The sequence below is a fragment of the Ambystoma mexicanum genome, chromosome 6q (assembly GCF_040938575.1).
Source record: "Ambystoma mexicanum isolate Mex_15411 chromosome 6q, UKY_AmexF1_1, whole genome shotgun sequence".
NCBI classification, from domain to species: domain Eukaryota; kingdom Metazoa; phylum Chordata; class Amphibia; order Caudata; family Ambystomatidae; genus Ambystoma; species Ambystoma mexicanum.
Genome location: NC_090937.1, coordinates 662571637 through 662586612, shown reverse-complemented (window position 1 = coordinate 662586612; position 14976 = coordinate 662571637). Strand labels below are relative to the sequence as shown.

Genomic DNA, 14976 nt, shown 5'->3' with positions numbered 1-14976 from the left:
GACAATAGGATTTAACATTTTAGTCGTAATTTGTTCTCCGTTATAGAGTCAAGAAAAACATCCTTCATATTGGGTAAAAAAAATGAATTTGCTCACCCTGTCGTAAGATGTTCAGTGGAGCCTTAGTCACTCCTATCACGATGGTAATGCACTGACAAACACACCAACTCGCACTTACTCATGCGATGTGATAGAGTGTTAGTTGTCCAAAAGAGTCACACCACTCGGGCCAAATCCAAAAGTCCAACTTGACAGAACTCCGATGGAAGAACAAACAGGGGGCATTGGTTCCAGACAACCATATATGTGCAGAGCCACCGCGATCCCTTTATAGATAAGTAGAGTTAATTTCTTGCAACACAAACAGTGCCAGGGCTGTCCGCACAGTGAATCATACGTTTCGCCAACACTGTAGAATTTAAAAGCACTTATGTGAAAAACCCAGAAAGCGCTGTACTGGATTAGATATACATGAGAAACACACACTTCGCAGTACGGGCTATGGCACTAATAAATAGTGACATACCCGTACAGTACTAAAATGCAAAAATACTTCAGACTGTGAACCTCTTCACACTCCCGATCATTTTTCAGAATTTTGTCCCAATGGAATAACAGTGTGGCAGCATATGCAATCAGTGGTGTTAGTTTGTTAATCAAGCTGTGTGCCTGAGATCCTGCAGTGGCAGACGCTGGAATTTGGGGGGTGTCCTCCCGGCCATCCGGAAACAAATAATCCCAGAGCCACAACGCTATGCCGCGTAATTTCCCAATAAATGCTGGCACCCGTCTCAGTTGCCCTCCACTCACCACGCACTGCACCTACGCGGCACCACACGGCTCTGACACCAGGTCATTCCGCAACTCAGCAGTAGTTCAGCTCCAGCAGCAGCTCGGACTGCAGCATGGTCTGCAACTAGTCGGCTCCTTTATGCACCGCAGCTTACTGCTTGCCCTTCCCCTCAGCCACCGCAATCACCGTGTACACCGAACACTGTCCTGCGCCCAAGCCGAGCTAACTAGACAGGTTAGAGGAATGGACCAAGCAAAGGCATAATGCATAGTCCGTGTCAAGCCGCACTGATTTCTCAACAACACTAGAAACAGCCGCTTACAACACTCGCATTCATTCCTGACCAGCAACAGCAAGCTGTCATTTTACTATTGAATCCAATGGGAGAAAGGGTTTTCACATCCTCAGAATGCAAATGGCGGCGATCATCACATAAGGCTAAAGAGCTTTGCTGGTGGCACCTAAGAATGTGTTTATTTCTAAAGTTGTTTGAAACACTATAACCTAGCACCTCTGCTTTAAACACCCAGCAGCTACTTGTGCCTTGTCTGTCATTCAGTGTAAATTCTAGTGTCACAGGTCCATAGCCAGACAGTGCACGGAGTAAAAATAAGTTGTCTTGCCTAGCAGTTCTGTGTATTCAACTTGTGAAGAGGAGCATGTGTACGGCCTATCATTAGCACATAATGATCGCTAGACTTCAACCAGTCTGTAAAAACTCATTGCCTTTAGTATGCAAACTGCTGCTTATGAAATGATAGTATCTGATGATCTTTTACATGTTCAGTCCGTTAAGAGTATTAAAGTCACACCAAATTATCCAGTCCGTTTCCAAAGCACTGTGTTCCCTGCTTGAATATGTGGTCATAAAACTTTGGCCGTCAAGATTGGGGCCATAGATGTTAGCTAAATATATTAGGTTTATGAGTATATGTATGTGGATGCTCATACGCAATATCTCCTTTAAGATAGCATCACTTTTTTGGTGTTCAATCAACAAATATGTTTCAATCCCGCAACTAATTGTTCTTCTCCATTGCCTTTCAATTCCACAATTACCGTAGCTCTCCCAATTTTACAATTAATTTGAATTTTGCAATCCTATCTTCAACCCTTAATTGATCACACTTTTCAATCTTCTCAATTCCACAATTAATTGTTCTTCTCAATACTATCATAATTCCACAATTGATTTATACATTTACAATTTCAGAATGCATTGTTCCTCTCAATACCACAATTAATCTTTCTCGTTTTGCTTTATAACTTTGCTTAATAACTTTGGTTTGGAAATAAGAGAAACAGAGTGTCTGCCTTTCTCGGTCTCAAAATACATTGACTTAGCATACAATTAACGTAATTCAGATTCATCAATTTATTATTGACAATTTAACTGTGCAATTAATTTGATATTTTTGTTTTGGCAATTAATTATTCAATAAGAATATTAGCAGCATATGAGGTTGCACGTGCAACTGCATGCGTTTGTCTATGACCTCTGTCATTTATTTCATTTTCATTTCCCTTTAATGTATCTGGATGTCAATTTAAATTTGCTGTATTTTAATACTAAATCAGTACATCACATTCATTTATACAGCGTACTTTGATGTTTTCAGTTATATTAAATATACATCCTTAACTATTTTAGATGAGTTGGGACTCATTTCTAATCATAAAAATGTATTCAAACTTCTTTAGTCTTTATATAAAAAAAATGTATTCAGGTAGCAATATTTTGGTGTAGTTATGTCATCAACAATAGTGGCAAAGAACGCCTCTCATTTGCTTTTGCCATGTAACACTGACAAGGTCTCCTTATTGTGCGATATATACAATCTGCATCCTCTAATCTCTCCATCTCTATCTCATGTTTTGAGGATCACACCTTGGAGTGCACCAAATTGTGATTTCCCTTTGAAAGAAGTTCATGGCAGCCAATGGGTATGTAAAGAGGGATTTACCCCAGTGCATTATTCTTAATTTTGTCACATAAAGTAGGATATATTTTAGTCCTCTTCCTTAAAGAGCATGCTTCACTTCTGCAATTTTCTTCTTGCCTTCTAAACTGTAAACGTTAGGTCTGCATGGAGGCTGACCTTGTCATTACCAAAGCTTAGTTGTCCTGCTTATCCCGGTCTCTAGAATTCATATCGTGAACTACTGTGGGTCTAGAATTAGCCAAAGGTAGTGGCTTGGGGCCTAGTGTTCAGTGTGGTCTATTAAGAAGACATCTGATAGTGGTGCAGCCGTTAGCAGTTGCTTCAGTAGTGCCTCTATGAAGCTTGCTATATGGAGCGCTGATGCCCTTTCTGCCACCCTTAGTATTGTTATTTTTTGGAAAAACCAACAGTTACCAGGAGCTACGCCATGATCATTTTCAGGTCTTTGAAAAGGTTATTCACTTTCTATTTGAGCATGATGGTTGTATCCACCACATCACTGAGACTCTATTATACATCTGGAATCCTGAAGACCGACGTGTCAATTTAGATCGCATCAGGTCTAAGTTGTTATTACCAATATCTGACTTTTCTGGCAACTCTTTTCTCATCCCCCAGCATTTCGGCTTGGATCAGGGGCAGCTCAGATGCTACCCCTGCCACATGTGCTTCAATCCTAGCTCTCATACAAAGGGGCCCCCACTTAGTTTAAGAGCCTCTAGCTGCTTTAGCTGCAGTAGCGTCTTCCATTCTGTGCTTTTTTAAATTGCTCAAGTGTTATTTTGAAGATAGTCACTGCTGAAATTTCCATAATTTCAGAGATGTAACAATGTAAGCTCCCCCTTTTTAACGACATTAATGGGCAGCGTAGCCAAACGTACCCCGCCATCACCAACGGGATAATGTTATCTAACACAGAACCAGGAATATAAGCACACAGATCCACAACAGACTCAAAACCTTTCACAAAAATGATTCAAGCTGTTTATTTTGAATAAAACAGCAATATCCAGGAGCGTAACAAGTACTTTTAATTTTGACAATGCTGAAAGAGATAATATTAAGTCCACGAAAACACGGCTAACTTTTTCCAATCGAGGTTCTAGCTAGCGAACATCTCATGGTTCTCATTTCTTGTTTACGTGTGAACGGTGATCTTATAATGCTGATTCGGTTCATCGATCCCAGTCTTTGCATTCTTCATAGAAAGTTATTATCTTCCATCGCCGATTTCTGATTGACGCACATGGCGTTGCATTAGAAGAAGAAATTAGTGGTTTAAATTTCAAATGTGACACTTTAACATCCGCACATGTTCAGAATCTATAGGCGGCCATGTTGCTCCTTATATGTGCAACCGCAAAAGGACAGATTGGTGTCTGGCAATCATCCCAGATAATGGCTATCACAGATGCGTTGTTGATTATCGTCCAATTGATGTTGAAGAAGACGTTGGCTGGTAAACTGTACCCATGACAGGCACACATCGGTATAATATAGCTATGCAAAATCGAGAATGCAAAAATATAGTTCAGTAGCAATTTATAACTGTATATACACAGTAAATATTTATGTTAACGATCAAATTAAGTTACTATTAACACACACAATATTTGTGCCAAATTGAACATTCATCTGTCACAACGTCAATCATGTAACATAAAGTACACTTGCCATCCTCACTTGCATAAATATTATTTAAAACGTTGCTTACATTGTGTCTTGTGTTTCCATTCTCCCTATTTGACGGATGACCAACCACTTCAAAAGACACATCTCAGTAATAGCAACTTAACATTCCCATGTAGGCTTTCAAAATAGTGAATCTTATCACTTCTTTGTGGATATTCGACACATTTTGGCCTTCAAATTGTTAGTGCGGGGGATTGAAAGACACACAACAATGCAACCCTTCATAGCGTGTCAGAGGGGGTTTCGTTTTGGGAACACATGCCCCAAAATTGAACAATATTAATGGCAAGCTGTGCAGTGAAAAACAACAAAATATTTAAAGTATCCCAAATATGAAAATATGTACTTCCATTTGGATGCTATCAATGCACCTGGTCTAACAACATATGCGTATTCTTTCAAAGATGACCCTAGGTGAGGTGTAGACAGGCTTGGATTTCCCTGTACTTCAATAGGGCAATGTCTCTCCCCCCAAACCCACAAATTAAGCGTGGGGCAGGTTTCTGGGCCAAAGTGGACCACTTCTTTTCTGAAATAAACAGAATTCTGATACAAAAACGGTGGGTTAGTATATATAGAGATGGCACGGACGGACTGGGAAAGGGAGGTTGGGGAGATTTTGCACCAGGATGGGTGGACTGCAGCAGCCAGGGAAACAAGTGCAATGAGCAACAATAAAAAGAAAAAAAAGTTTACATCACTATAATTCCAGCATGCCTCGAATGAGTGTAGATTTTAAAGGCTTACTGGCTTCTGTGTATATCTATTCCAGCAATCATATTGATTTCTGGATTGATGCATGCGCGCCTGCTTGTCCTCCACATGTGGGCCTCCATAGTAAGATGTAAATGTGCAAAAGCTACAGGCGCATTTTATTAGTGCACATTAGCAAGACATATTCCTTTGCTCGTTATTTCAATGTTGGCCAACACGGTGGCACACATGCCTTTGGTCCATTGCTATCTGCAGCCACTTATGATTCCTACTTTCCAGCAAGGTTAGACTTCATTTATTTTATTTATTAGTTATTTGTAAAGCGCCTATACAAAAAATGGTGTTTCAAGGCGCCATAAGACAAAAGGGGGGACGGGGAAGAAAACAAAATAACGGTCCTACTAGGCCTTGTGTCATTCAGATCATGCAAGAGCAGTAACAAGAAGGGCAGGAGTAGGGAGGGGAGAGGTAGGTCAGGGCAGAAGCGAAAATGCTAGGGTGGGAGAGAGGTGAGGGGCAAGAGGAGGTATAAAGTGCAAGGAGGAGGAGGAGAGGGCCAATGGGGCTAGGCAAGTGCTAAGGGGCGGCCAGGTGCGCAAGTGAGGACAACATTTGAACCGCGAGGACGGGGGTGGACCAGGCTCGGTAGGGATGCACATCCCGCCAGGCTTGTCAGGGGAGAGGGGCCCGGAAGGGCAAGTGCAGGTTGGGGGTGGGGGGAGAGGGGTGCTGGGGTATACTGGGCGAGGGGGGCCGGGTGCCCAGTGGAGCTCAAAAGGGACCAGGCAGGCAGTCAATGTGACAGAGGGGGGCATTAGGAGGGTTGGGGGGCAGGTGAATGAAGAAGAGAAACGTTGGGTCTTGAGAACCTTACAGAACTTAAGGAGATCGGGCAGAAGCCTGAGAGGGGCAGGGAGGCTATTACAGAGGGATACTCCTGCTGAGGAAAGATCTATCCGACACTCTCTGCTTGGAATAGTGTCTGATCTGCAGAGAATTGCAGCTACATGACTGAAGGTCTCCAAGAGGAAGGTATTTGGGGAAAGTCAGATGTAGTGGAGTCCCTGGCCCCAGGAAGCCTTGTGGATGATGCAGAGGGTCTTGAATGTGATCCTAGTAGCCAGCAGAGATATTTTTGGGCTTGAGAGATGTGGTCCCTGGACTTGAGGCCAAGGATAAGTCTTGCAGTCCTATTCTGGATAATTTGAAGGGGGCAAAGGGATAATTTAGGCAGCTTGATGAAGAGGCTGTTGCAGTAGTCCAGCCTGGAGAGGGCCAGAGCTCTGGAGACAATGGTTTCTGTACATCTGCTGCTGCAATTTTCTTCTTAGATTCAATTATTGTGAGTCAATTATAAACAGGATTTGAAATTAGGATTGGCTAAGCAGGAATTACAAGCAGTGCCTGGGTACCCAGCAGTAATCAGTCACCAGTGCCTACCACTAGGGAACAAGGAGCTAGTTTAAATTGTTACATTAGTTGGCCTGGAGAGCCAAAGGTAGCTCCTGGTAACTGTTGGTTTTAAGCTCACCAGTCTCTACAGTTGATTAGCGTCACATACTTGAAATAATCAGACTGACATGTACTGTTAATATAAATCAATTATATTGATGGTAATAAATACAGAAATCAAAGAAAAATAGAAATGTCAAGACCAATCCAGTGACTTCACAAACAGTAATTAATTAAAAATACATTATTTAACAATTACATCTCAAGTGACATACCATTTCATTTATTTTACAATTAAAACAGTTTCCAAACACTAAGCAAAAGCTTAAAACTGGCTTTGTTTAAACTTGTGAAGAGAGGCACACATTTGAATCTTGAAATCAACCTTTTAACAAGTTCAAGTTTGGGAGGGCTGTTAGGGGAGTTTTTCTAAAGTCCTACTGGCAGTAAGACTTTAGTAAGCTATAACAGTGGTTTTTAGATCCCCAAATCTTAGTATCAGTCTGTGCTAGCCCAGGACCTTAGTGTGGCAGAGCAGTCAGGCGTATTTTAAGAGGAAGATATGAGCTGTAGCTAAGTACTCTGAATCTTAGACAGGCACAACAAATAAGTACTTACATATGATATATATTTATTATATTTACACCAGAATCACTTTAAATACTTTCTGCATCTGAGTCTTCCCCTTCTTCATATATGGAAGATAAAGTCCTGAAATAATCAGAGTGTGGAAGGGGTGTGAAGCCCATCTCAAGTGATGGAGCTATATTAGACATCACTGGCCGAGAAGGACTCGAAATTGTCGAGGTAGACGTCATAGGTCTCAACATAATCATGAAAGGCGTTGATGTACTCGAGATTGGCCTCCATGTCGTTGAGGGATTTGGGATTTTCTTCGATGTCGTCAATGGGGTCGACACCTGTCTCGATGTTCTCAAAGGAGTCTCTGATGCCTCGGGTGCGAATGGCGTCGAAGCGGCATGAGGTGCCAGCAATTTCTCCTTCGACGAAGTTGTCTATGGAGTCGATGACACAGATTTCAACTTCAGAGGAAAAGTTGACGCCCTCTACTCGAGGGTTCATGACGCTCTCGAGGAGTATGTTTTTGCTGAGGTCGACAACTCACGGCTTTTATGTTTATCAGGTTTTTTATCCGGGGTATTGCTTCTAGGTATCTCCGAGGGGGGCAAGGCCGCGTTCTCGAAGACCCTTAACATTTTCAAACGAAAATCTTCGCACTGAGCTGGAGAGCTGTACTTTGTGGGGCAAGCAACATTTTCTGGGGAACTGGAGGATAAAGATGAGGGCGATTTATGGTGCTTCTTCTTATTGTGTCTCCAAGCGGATGAGTGGTGTGATCCGCTTCTAGATCCTAGATCTCGAACGGGAATGCTTTCTTTTTTGACGAGGAGACGACGGTCTCGACTCAGAGGTCAATTTTGAGGGTGTAACAGATTTAACAGTCTTACCTTTCTCCAGCTTCCCCCTATGCTCCCTCAAGGCTTTTGCCGTCATAGAAAGACATTCTTCACACTCTGAACTCGGGTGCTCTGGGCCCAGGCACCATAGACAGATCCTGTGGGGATCAGTCAACGACATCTTTTTACCACAATCCTGACATTTTTTTAAACCGGATCAGGGCGTGGATGGAGCTGACGAAGATGCCTTCATGGATCAAAGATTCAATGTTTTTTCTTCACAAAATTTTGAAGTTTTTGATTCACTGCAGAACCGAGCGTCACGTCTCTGAGGCTTACAAAGCTTGGAAAAACTGAACTGAGCAAGGACGCTGCGCACGACTAGTTATACCTATGATGACGTTGACACTGATACAGAGGCCTCTGAGGAACATCGACTCGATGGACATCGACGCGCATCGCCCTCTACTGAAAAGGTTTTGAGGCCAGAAAGCTGGAAATGTACAAAGATAAGGAACACGTGGGAGGACACACTCCATTCGAAATATATTAATTATATTTACACCAGAATCACTTTAAATACTTCAACCGTTTATGGATGAACATTTAGGAATACATTATACAATTCAAAGGGCACTTTCACTTTTGTGTTTGCTCGCAGTTATGTTTGTAGAACTTTGGAAAGACCAGGTTATCGTATTATCGGTAATTGCACAATCATGCGGTTTTCGACAGGTCTTACGCTAATGCATTTACTCTGCAAACACACATAGGAAAAAGTCACTTAAAAGGGAGGAAAATAAGTGGTTAGTGCGACATAAGCTTAGTTCAAGGTTCTAGAGATGGCTTCTTCACCTGGCAAGTTTTTTAAGTCCAAAAACGCATCCCTAGCTAAAGGCAGTTCGGAGAGGGCTTAAATTCTTGACAAACAGCGAATAATGAAGAGTTCCTGTGGATTTCTAAAGTTATTGGAGCAGCAAGTTAGCAACTAACAAAAGCCACCTTAAAACGGATTTGAGAAGGGGAGAGGTAAGCGGGAGTTGCCCTGGACACCTCTACGTGCACTCCAACACTCTGGAGCGACGTCTTGGAATCAGGTAAGCAATACCTTTTTCCCGACAGTACCTTTGGTTTGAAGAAAGTGTTTGCGTTGGCTCCTCTGCGAAGTGGCAGCTCTGGACCTCTGGATTCCTTAGTCTGGTGATGAAAGGTAGGACAATGGACGGTGTTTCTCAGCAGCAGTCTCGAGGAAGGACCTGAAGCACGACTTTCAGCAACTTCTGGGTTCACGCTGAAGTTTTGGTGCCTTTTCAGCAGCACCAACAAAGGACATGCTTTTCCCGGTCAATCTTCTTTGCTTCCTGCTGTCCCACACTCTGGCAAGGGTGTCTGGGCAAGTTGGATCGGCTCTCTGATGTGTCCTCACTGGCCAGCACATATGTGGATGGATTCTGCCTTTCCACGACGATGCACTCGACATGTGCAGTAGGTCTCATGGTATTGGGGTATCGCAGCTCTGGAAGCTCCTAGGACCTCGGGAGATGGATAGTTTCAAAATTAGTCTCGGGACTAGTTGTTCCCACCAGCCAAAGGGATGGAGTCGTCCTCTTCATAGTTACACTGTCGCATAGAAAACAGGGTCTAGACAGCAGTGGTCTTGCAAAGGGTTTGCAAGCGTCGCTGGTTGTCTTCTTCGGTTACTTCCGTTTCCTGTGGTTGACTTTCTTTACACTCCAGAAGCCTCGCCTTTCATACAGTTCCAGCATACACTCCTCTGCAATCTCTCTCAGCATTTTACAGAAAGGGGAGTTTGGCTATCCAATCAGGACAGCCAGACCGGCTGTGGGGAGGCGAACAAATGGCAGGCGGGTGGAAGACTCCTCCCTCACTTCCTGCCCAGACACTCTTGCGTCTAGGCGGGAAATCACACACCCACACACACACACACACACACCCCCCCCCCACCCGAATGTTAGAATAAGGGCTAACAAAGAACAACCATGCTAGTAGTGGTAAAAAGAGGGGAGGCCCAAAATTGGTACTGCCTCTACAGTGCACTACCGAGGCTATGGTAGTAAAAAAAAAAATGCGATATAAAGAAATGCACAATAGTTGGTAGAACATGTCCACTGCCACCAGCCATAACTAGGTGATTGTCTGACTAAAGTCACAGGAGCATTGAGAAGGGGGAGACTAAGGTGGGGTGTGCCAGTTTCTCAGTCTATGGAGTTTTGGGAGAGACACAAAGTATCTCTCTATCCTCGAGAACAGTAGTTACTTAATGATATAGAAAAATTATCTTAAATGAGGACCGTAGGGGTCCCCAGCAACATTGCCCATAAGGAGCTGTGTGCTACAGTAGTAAAACAGAGATGCCTTGAAGAGCTATGGAGCCGACAGACTCCATAATTCAGGTAGATTACAAAGAATAGAGTTCCAAAAGACAGAGCCTGCAAGAATGAATGAGTGGAAAAAGGCTCCACTCATTCAGGATCAAAAGAAGTGGGTCCAGAAGTCCCAAAAAGGTTTTGGGGCGCTCAATAGGAGAGGAGATGAAGCACAATAAGGATAAATCTCCCCAACAATGGCAAACCTCTTTTGCAATGTTCCGTGGCATAGACTGGGCCCTGGAAACAAAATCTGGATCAATTCCATGCGTTTGCATGGCCAGCATAGTCAGTGTCAGATCTTTTACAAATTCAAAATCCATCTGCTGGAAGATTGGCTTTGCCACCCACTGTAACTCCTTGTTGTAACGAGGCATCCAGAAAATTCCTGTAATTTTTGCTTGATCCCTTCCAACGTTCTCTTTGTGTGGAAGTACAGCCAGTCTTGTTCGGGCCTCCATACAGTCTATGCCAAAATGCAACCTTTTAGGCCTGTACTTTAGGCACATATTATGGAACACCTCCAAATCTCCAGTGTGGCAGAAATTGGGAGAGTCCACTCAGGTCTCTTGTCGTACACAATCTTCTCAAGTGCTGTGTGAAAAGCAAAGCCTGGAACCAAGCACCTTTTCTTACGCTCTTGCTCCTTGCTCAATGGCCCATGTGCACATTCGCCGAAATGTTAGTTTTCTTTCCAAGAATGTATGTTAGTAAAATAGTGCATCAATGAACGTCATTTTTCAAGCATAATATCTACAGATCCATCACAAATTTTTTAGCTCCACCAAAGATGGTTGCTGATACACTGTGACCAACGTAAAATGTTTTCTGTAGCTCTTTTTTCCCCAGCAGCTGTAATTGTTTTCGAAATTGATTGCGACGTGCCAGACATCATATTGATGCTTTATGTCTGGGAACTGCTCTTGCATAGCCCTGGCTATTGAAATGTGCCTGTCAGTGGCTATAAGGTATTTGCATACCTCTAGATTACAGAAGTTGAATGGATTTAATGAAACCATATTTTTCCATGGCAACAGAAAATGTACATTTAGATACTTGCACGATGACTGAACTCACTATTTGTTTGGTTTTCATGTCTTAGAAGGGGTAAGTGCACTATTTAGCAGAAAAGCCTGGACTGTCACACTGTCCATCACCAGCAAGCCAGAGCCTTTTGACAATGAGATCATGGTTTACTGACATCTTGAGTGTCCATACCTGGCTAATAGCGGTGAACAAGAAATCCTTCTAATATTTGTAGCACTTTTTTTTTTTAAAGGAACTTGAATCCCACAAAGTTTGAAAAACGTGAAATTGTACTTTACGTTGACCCACCAATTAACAAAGCAGATGAACTAAGTACATTTCCAGCAGGCAGTTTTCCCCAAGTATAGGTTGAGCAAACCATGAAAACGAGTAATGGTGGTGTACACCAGTACCCTTATTCTTCAGGTTGGTGCCTTTGACTACACAAGTAAACTTAACCAATGGCACCCCACAGATCCTTCTATGCAATGTATGATCACATTTAATTATTTTCATAATTTCGATCAGGCAGCAGTTGAATACAATGTATTTTGGTTACTTTAATAGCCAATCGTCCATAAGTATAGTGGTACAGTGGTTTGCGATTCCATGGTGGTGGATAAGTCCTCAACACTAGGAAGAGTGAAGTCCACATCACAAGCACAATCTTCAATCAGTAGCGAAGATGCTTCGGTTATTTGGATGTGTACGATGTTGTGGGCAGATTGCCCGCAGTAAAACTGCTCGGGCCCCCATTTTGACCGTTCATTGAAAACGGGGGCGCAAGCAATTTGTGTCCCCCGCCTCCATTATTAAGGATGAAGGGGATACCCCTGCAACCTCCTTTTGAGCTACTTACCTTAACATGAGGAGCGCAGGACTCAAAATGTAGCTGCTCACAAGTGACAACGGTTTGGCAAGCAACATCATTAGTTTGTGTAGTTGTCTGAGTCTTTAAGCTCCTCTTCTTTCTACGCCTCTAAACATAGAGAAAAAAATACATGCTTAATTTATAGCACACATACAGAAGATATAAATCACAACATGAAAATGAAATATCAATGAAATAATTAATAAACAACTAATTTTTTTTTAAACCTTTGTTATGTACTCTTGTCAATATTCCTTGAAGACAGTCAAACTTGGATTTTCCGACCACCAGACCAAGCTGAAAAACAGCATTTTGAAATTGTATTAAACCTGAAATGTTCTCTTAAATAATCATACATACATATATAAAACAATGTCACTATGGAAACCATTAATACATTAAGGACCTGATTCACAGAACATTTTCCAATGGGATTGCACAATTATAAAGTGCTTCTGTGAATCAGGCCATAAATATTACATCACAATTAAAATGGATAACTGATATTTTACAATAAGTTATGTATACCTCTTGTCCATGTGTCTATTCACTTTCGACCGCTTCAGTAGTACATCCCCTGTACATAGATTCAATGAACATTGTTAAACAATTTAATGTTAAAATCTTTGATCTCACAAAGTACATCTTGAAAAAGTTGATTTAATGATTGCTGACCTTACAGTAGCAGTTAAACTATGTAAAAAGATACGGTTAATCATCCGATTAAAGTTTTTAAATTAGTATTGACAAAGCCGAACACTGTGTACATGTAACATTTTAAAAAGGCTTATTTTAAAACTGTACCTGATAACCTTCAGAGATGTAGCAGAGAGTTGGTGAGAATTTGAGCGAGAACATCCTGTAAAATATAACGATTACATTGTGGCCCCTTTAATGCATTGTAATGTTATTTTGTTTCATCGATTCCATTTTTGGCTAAGCAGCTAAGGTTTATGAACAAAAACATACACCATTGATATAGTGAAGGGGTCTATGTTATTCAGTGACAAAGAACATTTTTCTGAAGGTTTACTTTCACTGTTGCATGTGTTTCTGCAATAAATACATCAATGCTGCCGATCTAATTCTTTGTAATTTGCTGTAAGTATTGCAAATTATAAAACAAATAAGTTATCTTAAAAGTAAAAAAGATATTGTTAATCAATAACTATTAGTATGAATCAATACATTATCACTTCTCACACCTCATCCTACAGACCAGTTGCAGTAGAGGATTAGTACGTTGTTGTAGTTCCAGGCTCTGCCTATGTAACAGTAATTGTAATAATACATGATGTAATATTAAAAAAACAAAATTAAATGTAAAAGATGGTTGATATTGACAAAGAAGCCTACAAGACAGTTTGCATCAAAGCTAATATTATACATAACAATAATCAATATGTTTTAAGTTGAACTTGAACTAATAGATATTTTGTATAATAGCATCTAAAGGAATATTCTAAAGAAATTACTTGAAAGATGAGTGAGGTTGCTGTTGACTCAGGAATAGTGGTGAATGTAGCATCACGTCCTATAATCAATGAATATATTCATATCATTGTTCAATAGAAAATGGACATTAGTATCATAATTTAGACCATATCAAAAATGATAAAGAATGGTAACGGTCTGTAATTCCATCACTCCGGTCTATGTAAAGACAGGCATGGCATTTTTTTTTTAAAAGTATATTTTTAAAGGACACGATGTGAGTGTGTTTGCAAAGGCTCCCATTGCACAACTATTGGAGTATCTCTAAAGTAGGAATACACATAGTAATCTAAAGTTCAAAATGTACAAACCACAGTACATCGTGTCACAAAGGAAACTTGTGGAATAAAATATCAATGGAAATATAACCCAAAAACTGAAAACCTCCATTATGTTACCTGTTCACAGACTATTTCAATATATTGAGTGGTCATTTATAAGGCATATTATACAGGCAAATTTAGAAAATGGTAAAAATAAATTTAAAAATTCAGCATACACTTCTCACCTGGGTCAGTATGTGCTGAAATTCAGTTGGAACTGAATTGGGAAGTAATTTGCAAAGCTTTTAGTGTACTGTGATTGTTCGTACATATCTGAGAAGTGCATGCTGCTGACGCAGAATCCATTGCCTCTCATGTTATCCATGACATCATTGGCTCTGCTTTCAAATTCGGACACTGGAAACCCGTAGCTCAAGAGCCATTTTCTTATTAAATATAAATCCTTTGGAAATACATGCAGGACTGTCCTCTGACTTGTAACATGGCTGTTATAAGTGCAACCCAAAATGCTACAAGAAGGCATTGTTGGATTATCCCTATGATCTGTTAAAGAAATATAAATAAATATTGTTATTAAAAAGTATCACAGTGAGTAAATCAAACATATTCCTTTGATAATAAAAAAATTACTTTATAAAAAAAATGGCACCTAAAGCAAACATGCATTGAAAACATGCACTACGAAAGATTACATTTGGAAACAATACTCTGATGTTATGTGCTAATTAGAGATAAAAATGCATAGGACGATTGATAATGGTGTAGACTTTTTGAATAAAATGAGAATAGGGTGTACATTGAGTATAAAGCAATAGAAAGTGGCCCAGTGGAGAACGTTGACACTACAGAAAACAATAGTAAAGTTGATTAACTGTTATTTAGAAGAACAGATGAGCCGACTC

At 40.9% G+C, this 14976-nt stretch overlaps 1 protein-coding gene and 1 long non-coding RNA gene across 5 annotated transcripts in view; both read right to left on the bottom strand.

The window, feature by feature from the left end:
• Positions 1 to 14976, bottom strand: part of BBS7 (Bardet-Biedl syndrome 7) — a 1458886-nt gene that overhangs the window by 973551 nt on the left and 470359 nt on the right. The gene's annotated exons all lie outside the window — the stretch shown is intronic.
• Positions 12233 to 12869, bottom strand: LOC138515538 (uncharacterized). The gene is made up of 3 exons (XR_011282061.1): positions 12825 to 12869; positions 12524 to 12593; positions 12233 to 12404 (listed from the first exon to the last, which is right to left on the bottom strand). It is a non-coding gene; the product is annotated as an uncharacterized lncRNA (long non-coding RNA).